A 12,611-nucleotide genomic window follows, 5' to 3' on the forward strand; every position below is an offset into this window, starting at 1 on the left:
CCTTTTCCTCAGCTGTCCTGCAGAGAGCCCCGTCAGCCCAAGGTTCCTGCACCCATCTATTTTCCGACCGCCTCTTGCCCTCTTGAAGTAGCATTAAATACTTTCCAAAAATGCTTCATTCCCTCCCAGCCTTCTGGGGTTGTTAAGGGCAGGAAATTCGAGGGTGATATCATAAATATATTACTGTAATGAGATGGGAGGGGTTAAACAGTTTTGTTAGGAGAATGGTGAAGGTATGGAGCAGACTCTATCCAGCTGCGTGGGTGTGATGAACAGGGGCCATTCTGCTTTCAGCTTGACTCTTTAGCTCTGGAAGGTTGTGTTTGGTTCATAGTTGTGTGAGAGACTTCTAAGATGGGGATGTAAGTCCTCCCACCCACCTATACATGCATTGCAGGAAGAGGTTTTGGGGTCCCTGCTAAGAGCTTCACCTGCCTGGACCAGACAAAATAGCCCATAAAAGCAATGATATTGCTTGAAGCATCCCTCCAGCAAACAAACCACCACCAACAAAGGATGCAGCATTTTCAGAGGGGCTACAGGATGTTACTGTCACTGCCCCAGTCAAATCCCACCATGGATTGCTGCATTCTCCCTCCTCACAGTCCCTTTGACACCAGGCTTGCAGGACCCTCTTTCGCCTCCTGCCCCTGAACACCGGGCAGTGGCAAACAGCCGCTGCATTTCAGGGGAGGGTGAAGCAATTGCTATGAAACTTAAAAATTAATTTAGGGCTGGAGAGTGAGTATCATGTTCCTTCAGGACTGTGAGAAGCGTAAGCTCTGACCACATGTCATTGCAAAGGCTGTTTTTCTCCACAGCTCCCCACTCGAGGCACAGCCTCTCAGACCTCCTGATGTAGCCACCCCATGGGTGCTGCTCCCAGCAGAACCCCCCGGAGTCGCCCCGGACCGCGGCATCCTGGGCTGCAGGTGGTGCCCAGGAGAGGTGTGAGCAGCTCCCACCTGGGCAGGCCTGGCTTTGGGTCGCAAGGACACGGGAGAGGGAACTCCCTCCATCCCACTCCTCCGCCTCTGCCTGGCCGGGCTGGGGGCTACCAGACCTCCAGGTGCTGCGAGGACGCCCGCCGAGCCTATTAACCTCCCTCTCGAGGGTATTAGGGACCTCTGTGCGCCTGGGGACTACCAGGGACATCCCCAGGACGTGGAGTATCAGGCACCGCCCCTAATCTGAGGGCTATCGGGACCCCTCCGGACTGGGGTCGGGGGGCAGGGGTGGGAACCCGGGGGATGCCGCGCCGATGCGGCTCGCCGCGCCTGTCCCTCCGCCCCCCTCCCCCCGGGGTTGGGACCACCCCAAGCCCCAGTGGCCCCCGGAGAGGCACGGCCACGGGGGTGCTCGCCTTTCCTCCACCCCCCCTACGGCCGTCCCCGGGGGGACTCTCCGCAGAGCCCCGCCGGTCCCCCTGCGGCCGGGGCGGCGGCGAGGAAAGGGGCCGGCCAGGCTGGGGGGCTGGGGGGCCCCGGGTCCCCGCCGCGCGCTGTCCCCCGGCCCCTGCTCACCTCGGCGACGCGGCGGGTCGTGGGGCTACCGCGGGGCGCGGCGGCGGGGGGCGGCCATGCCCGGTGCGGCGGCGGCGGGGCTGCGGAGGGAGCTGCCGCCGCGTGTGCCGCGCCGCTCCGCCCGCCGCCGCCGCTGCCGTGCAGCCCCGGCCGCCTGCCAGCGGCTGCGTGTGCCTGCACATCCCCGCTCCCTCCCCGGGACATCCCGCCTCCCGCCGCCCCAAACCGCAGGCAGCCCCCGACCCGGCCCGCCCTGCCCTGCCCGCTCACCCCTGCCCGCTCACCCCTGCCCTGCTCCCGCCGCCGGGGGCGGGGGGGGACCCCGGCACGGCCCCGCCCGTCCCCCACCGCCCCGGGGCAGCTGCGGCTGCGAGGGCTCACCGGCCCCGGCCCCCGGCACCGACTCGCAGAGCATGGAGAGGTGTCCCGGGCTGGCAGTCCTCGGCAAGGGCGCGGCCTTGCTGGAGGGACCCCCGCCCGGGGCTCGGGGGGGGCTGCAGCGCTCGCCGCCCTCGCTTGGGGCAGGGGCTCGGTCCCGCGGGGCACTGAGCCTCTCAGAAATAGGTGCGCGATGATCTATCTGAGCCTTCGTTTTGCTCAGATTATCTGAAATAATAGTAATAAGTGAAAACGCCTCCTGCAGCCCCTCCCTGACGGCCTCGGGGTCCACTAAGACACCTCCACTGGTAAACTGTAGGGTTAAGAAGCCCCATCCTTAAAATAAAGGTTCAACTTGTAATGGTCCCAGAAAAAATAAGCCATCCAGAGAAGCTGTGGTCTCTAGTGTTTCTCTCGCTGCCACTCAGAAGATGTGGGCACCAGCACTTCAGTGGAGAGTGAGGAACAATAAGGCAACTGTGGGAGAGGGTCTGGGCTGTCACATATTCAGAAGGAACAGCTGCCCACTCTCCTCCTCACCTTGCCTGGCCTTTCTGCTACTTGACAAGATCGTATCTGTCACCTTCAAAGGTCCTAGCAATCCTTAATTAGATTACAAGTTCACATCAGTCAGCCCTTTTCTAGCCCTGGATCCTACATGGTTTGCTGGTTTTCACCAGGAAGGAAGAAGAACCATGTCCTACAGGCACTTGGTGGATGTTTTCACACTCCATCTCATTTCACTAGACAAAGCTCAACCCATCCCTGCTCTCACCTTCTCCAATCCCCCCAGCCCTCTGCAGTTCCTGACAGCCCTGTCAGCACCCTGTGACAGCCATGGGTGGCTGTGCAGGCCCCAGGACCCTGTGACAGCCCAACAGGCAGCAACCCCATCAAAGCCAAGGTCTCTGCCAGCTCTGAGTGTGGACCCCTGCTTGCTCATCCTTGGCATGACTGGACAACACAACATGACTGAGTGATAAAATGGGGGCCTACCACCCTGCCTAACTCTGCAGGAGCTGCCTCCTTCCTGCCTCTTTCCTGCTCTCCTGTCAGCCAGAACCCCCGTTCCTTTCCTTGCCCTCCTCCTCCTCCTGTCTCTACCACCCCATGTAACCATTCCCCCTTGAGGGACAGAGAAGTCCAAACCTCCTTCTTAGGTTGCTTCATCAGCTCTTCAGGTATTTATGAGACAGGTGTGCACTAGCTCTATCCTGAGATACTTCCTGTGATTCTATATCCATTCTCATCCCCTGATCCCTCACAGCCAGCTCAGCCTGCTTTTGAGCCCTGACTCCTACCACGTCTGGAGCTTACAGCAAAAAGGAGAGGGGGAGGCTGAGGGTGAAGCACAGCTTCTGGTACCTGGTTTAAAACCAGACAGCCTCTCCTTCTGTCACCACAGCTCTAGAACCTGGAAGGATCCACCTTTCTGCTCTGACACCCACAACACCCTGCCTTACACTCTTTCCCTCTCATACTTGGGGGCCATGCGTTTACTGGCAACACCTCCAGCATTGAATGTAGGCTGCTCAGCCTCACCCTCACTTCCTCCTTGAAATCCTACCACCTTCACTAACTGTGTCAGATAGAACACCACCTCCTGCAACATCCTCACCTGCTCCCGCATTCCTCTGCTGGGATCTGCCCCGGTCCTGACCGCGCTGCACTGCAACGTCATTGCACAGCCGTGCCTGGGAACTCTTAAACCTCACTTGGTTAACGTGCCTAAGAAAACCTTCTGGATGCCGTTTGTACATTTGAATGGGCAGATAGGAGGGGACCTGCAGAGGGATCCCTACATATGCTGATATCCGTAAATATCTGCATCCACAGCACAAGCAAGGTGAGAGAGGGAGATGGGATTAGGTTGCAGCCAGCAGAATGGGACACGTGGTTCTCCCTGTGCTGCTTCTCTTGGAGGTGAGAGCTGTGCTGCCAAGTTAGGGCTGCCCAGGCTGAGGAGGTAAAGCTGGTTGCTGAAGATCTGAGCTCTGAAAAAAGGGAATAAAGAACAAAATCCAGGGTGGGATTTCAGAAGGGGGGATATCTGAGGAAATGTGCTTTGTGGCTTGAGGTTTGGCTTTGCATGTGAGTATCACAGACAGAAGCAGGCAGGGATGGATGGGAGTAAAACAGGAAAATACAGAGGAGGGAGAAGGGACCCATGCAATGTCGACCTTGGGTGCACTCCTTCCTCCACACTGAAGGGCTCCTGTCCCATCCCCAGGCACAATCCTGAGTCTCAGGCTTGCTCTGTCAGGCCATGAACTGCCCTGTACTATTTAATCAGAGCAGCTCTATTTGCAGACCCAAGAAATGGGCGTTGAGGGGATTCCTGTGCTTGGCTAAGACCCTGCTCTACTAGGCTCTGATCCCTGCCATGCCATCCCTAGAGGCGTCTCAGATGGAACAGCTGCTGGGTCAGAATTAGGAAGGATTTTTTCCTAGCCATAAGAGTCCCTCCATGGCTTTTCCCTCCAGTGAAGGAAATCCCACAAAGCAGGGACCTGGAGTGGGAACTGGAGCAACCTCTTGTCATGGTTTCCCCTCCAATTCATGCCAGATGAAGACTCCCTCCCCTGCCATTGTCCCAACACACCACCACCACTCACAGATAGAGGGAGGAATTACCTGTCAAAACCAGCTGAAGCTGCTTCCTTTTCTTCCGGAGTCTGAAACCTGCACCTTGGAGGCAGCCAGACATCAGGGACAAGAAGCAGATGCTGGGCTGAGAAAGCAGGTAATGTTGCCTCTTCTCCTTCACCAAGAAGCCTTCTCCAGAGCAGAAACTCTTCCCTATGCAGAAGCCCGGAGAAATTCACCCCTTCCTGCTCACTCTAATTCCTCAAGAAAGGCAGAAAAGCAGCACAAACAAGCTGGAGAAAGACTGCTAACACCTCTGAGCTGCCGACTCAAATGATCATTCTCTTCAGCTCTTGCTCCGGGTCACCCTCTCCGCCTTACACACAGCACCAGCCCAGGGTCTCTAGGTTAAAACAAATGTTCTCCCCCATCCCACCCCCCTTGCTTTTCCAATTCCACCCCAGCCCACAACAAACAGCAGCTCGCTGGCCCTACAGCCGTGTAACCCAACCCCAGCCATTGTTCCCCTTCCACAAGGTCTATATTTGACTTTGCAGCAGCACCGTGGCTGTGCGTGTGTGTGTGTACATGTGTGTGCACTCTCTGCACACACACACGCTCCGATATTTGTTCAGAGCCTCATTCCCCAGATGCCCGGGATTGCTTAGAAATAGCTTCCATGGGCAGTAGGTGTTTGTGCCTTCAGCGGGGAAGTGGAGGGGGCAGGCAGTAGAGAAGCAGGGAGGGAGTGAAAGTTGAAGGTAGAAAACCTCCTGGCTCTTTTCTCTCAATTTGCACCATCTTGATGTTCTGCCACACTGTGGAGCATGGCCAGGCTGGCAGACAACAACATGCACTCAACAGCAGAACTAATGGCATATCTGGGGAATGATGGAGAAAAGGACAAGCTGTGGTCTTGGTGAGTATATCCTGTGTTACCCTGCACCAAGTTTTGCTCTCTGGTGGCAAAAGTGCAGTTAAGCCTCCAAAAACTCTCAGAATCTTCCTAGGTCTGGTGGCTGAGAGCACTAGAAGTGCCACTGGGGAGGGAAGTACCCAATTCCCCTAGCCTGGTGGCTCTGCAAGGGGTGCCTCAGTGAATGGGAGTTGCCCTTGGATTCACCTTCCTATGTTCCAGTACTACTAAGAGTAGCCACTCTGGGCTACTCCAAGGTGTGTTTTCCCAAAGCCTCCAGGAATGCTGCCCAAGTCCAATGTCCCGGTCCCTGAGACCCCAAAGTCTCTGGGAATACTGCCTAGACTTGGCATGAGCTTCTTTCATTTGCTTCTTTTGTGACCTGCCAGGATATAAGGCAAAGTGATAAATAAGTGCAATCCAAATGAATGACAGGAAGGATTACTTTTATCCTAAACACTGATGATCCAGGGAACTCATTGCCACTGGGTAACAAGAAAAGACATTCATTAAAAAAAACCTGACTAGACATTTATATAGACAATGAGAACAAATAGGAATGAACTCCAAAGAGCTATAAACCCTCTTGCTCCAGGGCACTGAAGATGAGTTCTAGGCGATGGAATAAGGAGCAGCTTTCCACAAGGACAAGTTCTTCAGCAATTTTGTGCAGGGCAATGTTTGTACCTTTCCCTGAGCCATGCAGACCCAGCTCTGGGAGACAAAGGATGGGTAGGCACCTTCTGTACACACCCACTGCACACATTTACCATCACTAAGGCCAAGGTGGGATGAACTGTGGGGGTGCCCCAGTGGTGCCTGTGAGATGTCCTGGAGAGGCAATTCCCGGGTGTTCAAAGCCAAGTGTCAGCCTCCGTCCAAGCCTCTGATCATCAGCTTGCTTCTCCTCCTCTCAGCTCCTCTCCTCCCTCATCACCAGGGCTTCTGCTTCCTGAGCAGCACTCTCCACTGGCCTCCAGGCAGCTGCTCTGTTGGGGCTAGCTAAAATCTGACTGCCTGCTGGACTGCTCCACTAGAACAGATCCTCTGAGTGTGGGAGACTGCTTGTGTCATGGTAATGGACTTGAGTTGAGTACATGACAGCCTTCAAACCTGCTCTGAGTAGCAGCAAAAGTAAGCTTAAGTCACACATTATTTTGAGATACAGATTCCTCGAATCCGCCCTCAGTACTTCAATCCAAGACAAGACAAAAGTACCAGGGGAAAAAGAATTAAAAAAGAAAGATTAAACTCTAGAGGAAAAAGACTTAGACTTGAAGAGGGGGGAAAGAGATTGAGGTATATCTGGAGGGCAGTTAGAGAAAAGAGGTTTTACCTGTGCCCCCACAGCTCAAAAGGCTGAGTAAACCCCCTTCAAAGAACCCCTGTAAGTTCATGAGAAGGTGTAGGATTTTGTTTTGCCCTGTGATTTCTGGCTTCCCTCTGTGTGCATGTACAACAGCTAATGTCAGGGCTCTCCCAAGGGCACCGATTCAGGGGGTGTACCCATTGCCCCCACCTGCCTCCTGCTGCCAGGAGGAGGTCTGGAAGGACTGGAGTGGGAAGGAGATGTCTGCCAGGCTTTCCCTTTGCTGGCACACACCCGTGGGTGCCTCAAAGCCCATCTCCAGCTTTGCCTTTCCAGCTGGCAGCAACTAAAGCTCTTAATCTCACCAGGAGCACACAAGCATTTAATGGGAGACTCTTGAAGCAAATCTTTTGTGCTTTCTCGGTGCTTGCCTCTGAGCTTGCTCCTGGGTGTTTACAGAGGATGGCATATCTTGGTGTTTGCAGTGAAACCTGGCAGGAGAGCTTGTTGCAGAGAATTTCAAGGTCATTTCATGAAACTATGGCCTGTGCTTAGAAAGACTTGAACCCCGCTGCAGAGGAGTCCATAATTAGCAGCCCCAGGGGATATGGATGCGTGTTGGGATGGAGGCTAATTGTAGACTGACTGTCTCCTTGGCCTTCAGCAGCTCCCGTGAAGCAGAGAAGCGGTGCGCTCAGCCAAGCACCAAGCGTGTCCTAGGGAAAGGTAATTCCTCCCCGGCCTGCCTGGACCCGTCCCTATAAACAACAAGAGCTGCACAGGGAGAGCAGTGCTGCAGATTTCATGAAAAAAAGAGGTCTCTGTGAGTTGGAGGTGCGTGCTAGGCACGCAGAAAGGCTCTTTGGGAGACAACGCACAGCCATGTGTCTCTACGTGAAAGAGTCCACGAGTCCCTGCTCTGCCTCAGAGGGCTTGGAGGATCAGCTACTCCCTCTCCGTTTGTACCGTGGCTAAGTGCCAACCCCTGCACCCCAGCGTGTGCTGTCCTCCCTGTGCACGTGGGCGAGCACTGTGCCCAAACCTGGATGAAGCCCTGTCGGCCTGCACACGCCAAGGAGAGCTGGTGTCACACCTAACCCTCTGCCACCTCCCCATGCGTGCTCCAGTGAGACATCCTCCCCCTTCCTCTACACATACTTTTAACAGTTCATTTCAAATGCTTTATTAGCATGACAAGCTAAACAAGTTTTGATGAAGGGGAAGGGAGGCAGAGCCCCTTGAGTCTTGGTCTGAGGCTGACACAGTGACTGCAGCCTTTGCTTCCGATGGGGTTTTGCCTTGCATTGGAGCAGCCATCCTTCCTGTCAGGCATATTCTCTCCACTCCTTCACCAAGGTAAATCATTGGCACAGGAGGGCCCTTCAGTCTCTGCTGCACAGCAGCACTCATGCTGGATTTAGCACCCAGTGGGGTGAAGACTTTTCAGTGAGCTTTGGCAGGGCTCAGGTGAGGCTGCTAGGAGGAGAAACTGTGCAGTGCTGGGGCAGCTCCTTCTGTAGAGAGCTGACCTCAAGGAGCAGCAGTATCTGTGGTGTGGTCCCAGCTGGGAACTGAATTTTTGGGGAAAAAATACCCTGTATAAGGTCACAGCCCAATACCTGGTCCCTTGCAGAGCCCTTGAACTGTGCAGAGTAAGAGTTGGAGGCACCTGTACAGGGCTCAGTGCAAGAGCTGGGATCATGGCATGGAGCTGGCGGTGAGCAGAGAAATGAGTGGGATGCCACAAACAAATGTTTGAGGTCAGAAAATCCCGATTTCAGCTGCCTGCCCCCAGGAGTGATGCAGCCAGCACAAAGTGAGTGCAAAGAGCACAAATACACCATTTCCAGGCTCTGTGCTCTGCACCTTACATCAAAATACTGCACCTGGCCAAGAGTCAAGAGCTCACTGTTGCTGCACAATTTTGTGGCTAGTTAGAAATGGCCAGTAGGGGTCACTGATATATATTTATTTTATTCTATTTTTATACACAGACATTTATAAATATATAGAACACATGCATAGGCAGCAATTGTAATGGGCAAGTGTTGATGTGCAGTGTATTCTTCAAGCATATAGGTTGGGGGAAAGTGCCCCTATGTATGTCTGAAATACCAGTGTGAGCTGTAGGTCATGCTCTGCTCAAACCCCCTGATGACATGAAATCATCAAGCTGTGCCAAGCACCGGGATGCTGCAATGGTGAATTTTTGTTGTTGCTCCCCAGTTGTGCTTTCGTCTTCCATTTCATATTGCCAGAGGTGCTTTGAGAGAGATTTGAGAGATTCAGAGATTCAAGCTTTGAGAGCAGGATATTGCGTCTGCTTGTTTTTCTGTGCAGTGCCCAGCACAACTACATCTCAACTATGCTGGGTGCCTTTGGGCAGTCCCATAAGACAAACAGCATTTTGGGTTGGGATGGGTCAGCACTGTTTTGTTCTTCAGCCACCAGTGCTGGGGAATGTGTTTGCTTGTGAAAAGACTCCAGTGCTTTTTTGAATGTTGAATCTCTATTAAACTCAAAAGTGAGTCCCAGCCCTCACTCTTACACAGTGGGATGGACTGAACTATACACGTGGGTATGTTGTTAGCAACTCTTTTATTGGCGGGTTGGTTGTATTTGTCTGGTAGGTGTATGCTCCAGGCATACTGGCAGAAGGTGTTTGGCTGTCCAATTCGGCATCCACAGACTTGTTTGACTGTCTGTCACAGGCTGGCAGTATTTCACTGATCTTATTGTTCCTGAAATGCTGTTAGTTTTGGGTGCTGAGCTCCTCTTGTATTGGCATATCCCAGAGTGAAAACTTTGCTCAAAATAAGACTCAGGTCTTTTGGGTTTGGTGGACTCAGCCCATCCATGAAACATCTTTTGCCTCTGAGGGTTTCCCAGCTGATATCTACTGGGGAATACTCTGTGCAACTGGAGTTAGAGTAGTAGTGGAGCAGGCAAGTGTTTCCTAAGAGTCCCTTCAGCACTGCAGCATCTAAATTGGAGAAAATGGGACTTCATACCAGTCTCAGGCAGGTGACAGCCTCCAAGTCAGCCACCAGGGCTTGTCCAGCACCTGCCATCTTCCCCACTTGACCAGATTTGATGGAAAACTTGAGAGGACCAAGCCTGCACTGCCTTCTTCTGGTGGGGAGACATTATTTCTGGCATCTCCTTTTTCACTAGCCATGACTATAGGCACTTCAGAGGGATTTGTCCCTCCACAGGGTGGCACCTGCCCCTCCAGGGTTTCCTTTTATTCAGTTACAAGGGCCTATATAAAGTCCTGCCTGCTGGAAAGTATTTTGAAGAGATTCCTCCCTGCTCTTCACTAAGGGTCATAAATTCAGCTGGTATTTGAGAGAATCTCAAATGTACTTCCAGGACTGTTTGCTGAGGGCTTTACATCCGCCAGAGGCCCCTTAAAATAAAAGGATTATTGGGAGTTAAGTGTTAGATTACCTGGTGCTTGTTAATTGAACTTCAGAGGCTTTAGCAAGCAACTGGCTCTAGCAGGGAGCTGCACTTTGGTATTAATGGTGTTATATAAATGAATATAATGTAGCCTAACGTCATGCTTCCGCATCATGTCACATCTCTGGGCTCAGGGCAATGGTGAGTCCAGCTCACAAGCATACAGGATATGGGAAAAGGCAGGGTGGATGTATGTGGAGAGGAAGAAGGATTGGAAATCAAGGTCTTTGGGATCTGAGGAAAGAGTGTTTTTTGGTGCTCAGAGCAGGTGACTGGTGCTCAGCCAGCCTGAGTTGAGTTCCTGCCTCCCTTCGGCAGTCTGACCTTGAGATCTGATTTTGAGAAGAGTTGAGTTTAATAGAAGCAGTAAATGATGAGACCATCTGAAAATCAGCCTCTCTCCTTCCTGCACGGCTTATTTCACCTAGACTTGCAAAGACCTTGAAGATCCTACTCTGACAAGCCACTAAAAGAAAGCAAAGTACTCTAATCTTTGCTGCCATCAGTACTCACCCACGGAAACCTGAACAGACCACAACTGTGAAGGCTCCAGGGCAGCAAGGCCCGGTGGAAATGAGAAACCTCATCAGCTATGAAAATTTCATCAGCTGGCGCTGTGGAAGCAAGAATCTGGAAGTGCAGAGCAGATGGGCAGCCTGGATTCTTGGAGGCATTGTCCTTCTGCTTGTTATCTGACTCCAGCACAGGGAAGATTTGGAGAATTTATGGGGGCACAAGTACCGAAGGCTTTCTTGAAATATCCCTGGCTGACGCGTGGTGTGGTGCAGACGGCACTTGCTGGGCGCTCAGCAGACGTTTTTGCACAATATTCTCAAGGTCATGGAAGCGGTGTCCTGCTGAGCACCTGTCTTTTATTGTGTAAGAGAGGGGACCATTTGGGCAGAGTTTGCAGCACTGTGAGCCTGGTACTACTTGAATGTAAATCTGAAGGCTTTGTAAATGTAGTAGTACATTGAAGAACATCATGCAAATTCTATCCGTAGTACATTGGAGAACATCATGCAAATTCTATCAGGACTTTTCTGAACCAGGCAAATTTCCTCTGAACTGGGCTCCATTATTTACTGCGTGAATCATCAGTTCATGAAATGTTTGTGAAAGAAAGGATAACAGGAAATGGAAGCAGGGGGTAAGTCAATGCACTGGGCATGAGAAGCAATGGAAAAAGTACCTGTCTGAGCTCAGAGTTGAATAAACGGGGTGATTTGGTTAGAAATTAAAATGTACTGACTTTTCAAAGACCCACGACTAGAACAACGCAGTGGAAGATTTTTCAAATGAATACCAAAGCACATTCCAAATTGTGTCAGGGTTTGACTAGCTTTTGCCTGGTACACGCTGTCCTCAGCACCTCTCCTTTAAGAAGCAGACAGTTGTCCTTGGGGGGGTTTCAGGTGGATTTCTCCATTTACTATTCTACCCTTCTCCCTCCTTCTCCACCTGGTCCCACGGCTGGGTTTGTATTTCCCTAGTGACAGGCTGGGATAAGCCCCAGGCTGTTGGGTTGTTTCTCAGAACACGGGGCACGTAGGAAGGGGCAGGAGCCGATCCCGGAGCCTGGCACTGACACCGGCAGGCGCCGTCCCGCCGCCCCTCACGGTGTTCCCAGGTCCCGGGGCAGGTGGGAAGGGGCAGGAGCCGATCCCGGAGCCTGGCACTGACACCGGCAGGCGCCGTCCCGCCGCCCCTCACGGTGTTCCCAGGTCCCGGGGCAGGTGGGAAGGGGCAGGAGCCGATCCCGGAGCCTGGCACTGACACCGGCAGGCGCCGTCCCGCCGCCCCTCACGGTGTTCCCAGGTCCCGGGGCAGGTGGGAAGGGGCAGGAGCCGATCCCGGAGCCTGGCACTGACACCGGCAGGCGCCGTCCCGCCGCCCCTCGCGCTGCCGGGACCGCCCGGCCCCGCCCCCCGCGCGTGCCGCCCGATGACGCAACCGCGCCGCGACGTGGGGATTCCGCCGGATTACCCGGCGTGCCCCGCGGCAAAATGGCGGCCTAAGGCGAGAGCGCGGGGCAGGGGCCGGGCGGGGGCAAAGTTTGGGGCGGGCCCGAGGCGGGGCCGAACCGGGGCCGAACCGGCCGCAAAGTCACTGGGACCCCCGGTGGAGCCGAGCCCGACCGGGTCAGAGCCGGGCTGGGGCTCCGGGGGCGGGGAGCGGGGAACGCGACCGGCTGGGGACCAAGTCCCGGGCGGGGCTCCCTACGCCCCCAGGCCTCTCTGGCCTTCCCGGGCGGGCTTCGGGCGGCGCCCAGCGAGCGGGGTGGGCCTTTCTGTCCACGTGTGTGGCGAGGAATTGTAGAGTTCCCCGAGGACAGCCGGTCCGGGCGGGGCGCACCGTGGCCAGGGGGGGTCAGCCAGGTGGGGCGGGGACCAGGTGCGGCAGGGCGGCGAGGCCCAGCCCCGGCCCCAGGGAAGGG

The 12,611-nt window shown here is 54.3% G+C and overlaps 1 protein-coding gene across 2 annotated transcripts in view; it reads left to right on the plus strand.

Annotated features, from left to right (window-relative positions):
• The first annotated feature begins 12,168 nt into the window (after positions 1–12,168).
• The window catches only part of TJAP1 (tight junction associated protein 1), a 40,577-nt gene continuing 40,134 nt past the window's right edge, over positions 12,169–12,611 (plus strand). Inside the window, exon 1 of one of the 2 annotated variants that reach the window (XM_069010054.1) lies at positions 12,169–12,193. The gene's annotated coding sequence lies outside the window, so the exon portion shown is untranslated. Of the gene's footprint in view, positions 12,194–12,236; positions 12,316–12,611 lie in introns of those variants that run through there. The other variant, XM_069010053.1, reaches the window with a different exon arrangement.

Source organism: Aphelocoma coerulescens, chromosome 3 (assembly GCF_041296385.1).
Source record: "Aphelocoma coerulescens isolate FSJ_1873_10779 chromosome 3, UR_Acoe_1.0, whole genome shotgun sequence".
NCBI lineage: Eukaryota > Metazoa > Chordata > Aves > Passeriformes > Corvidae > Aphelocoma > Aphelocoma coerulescens.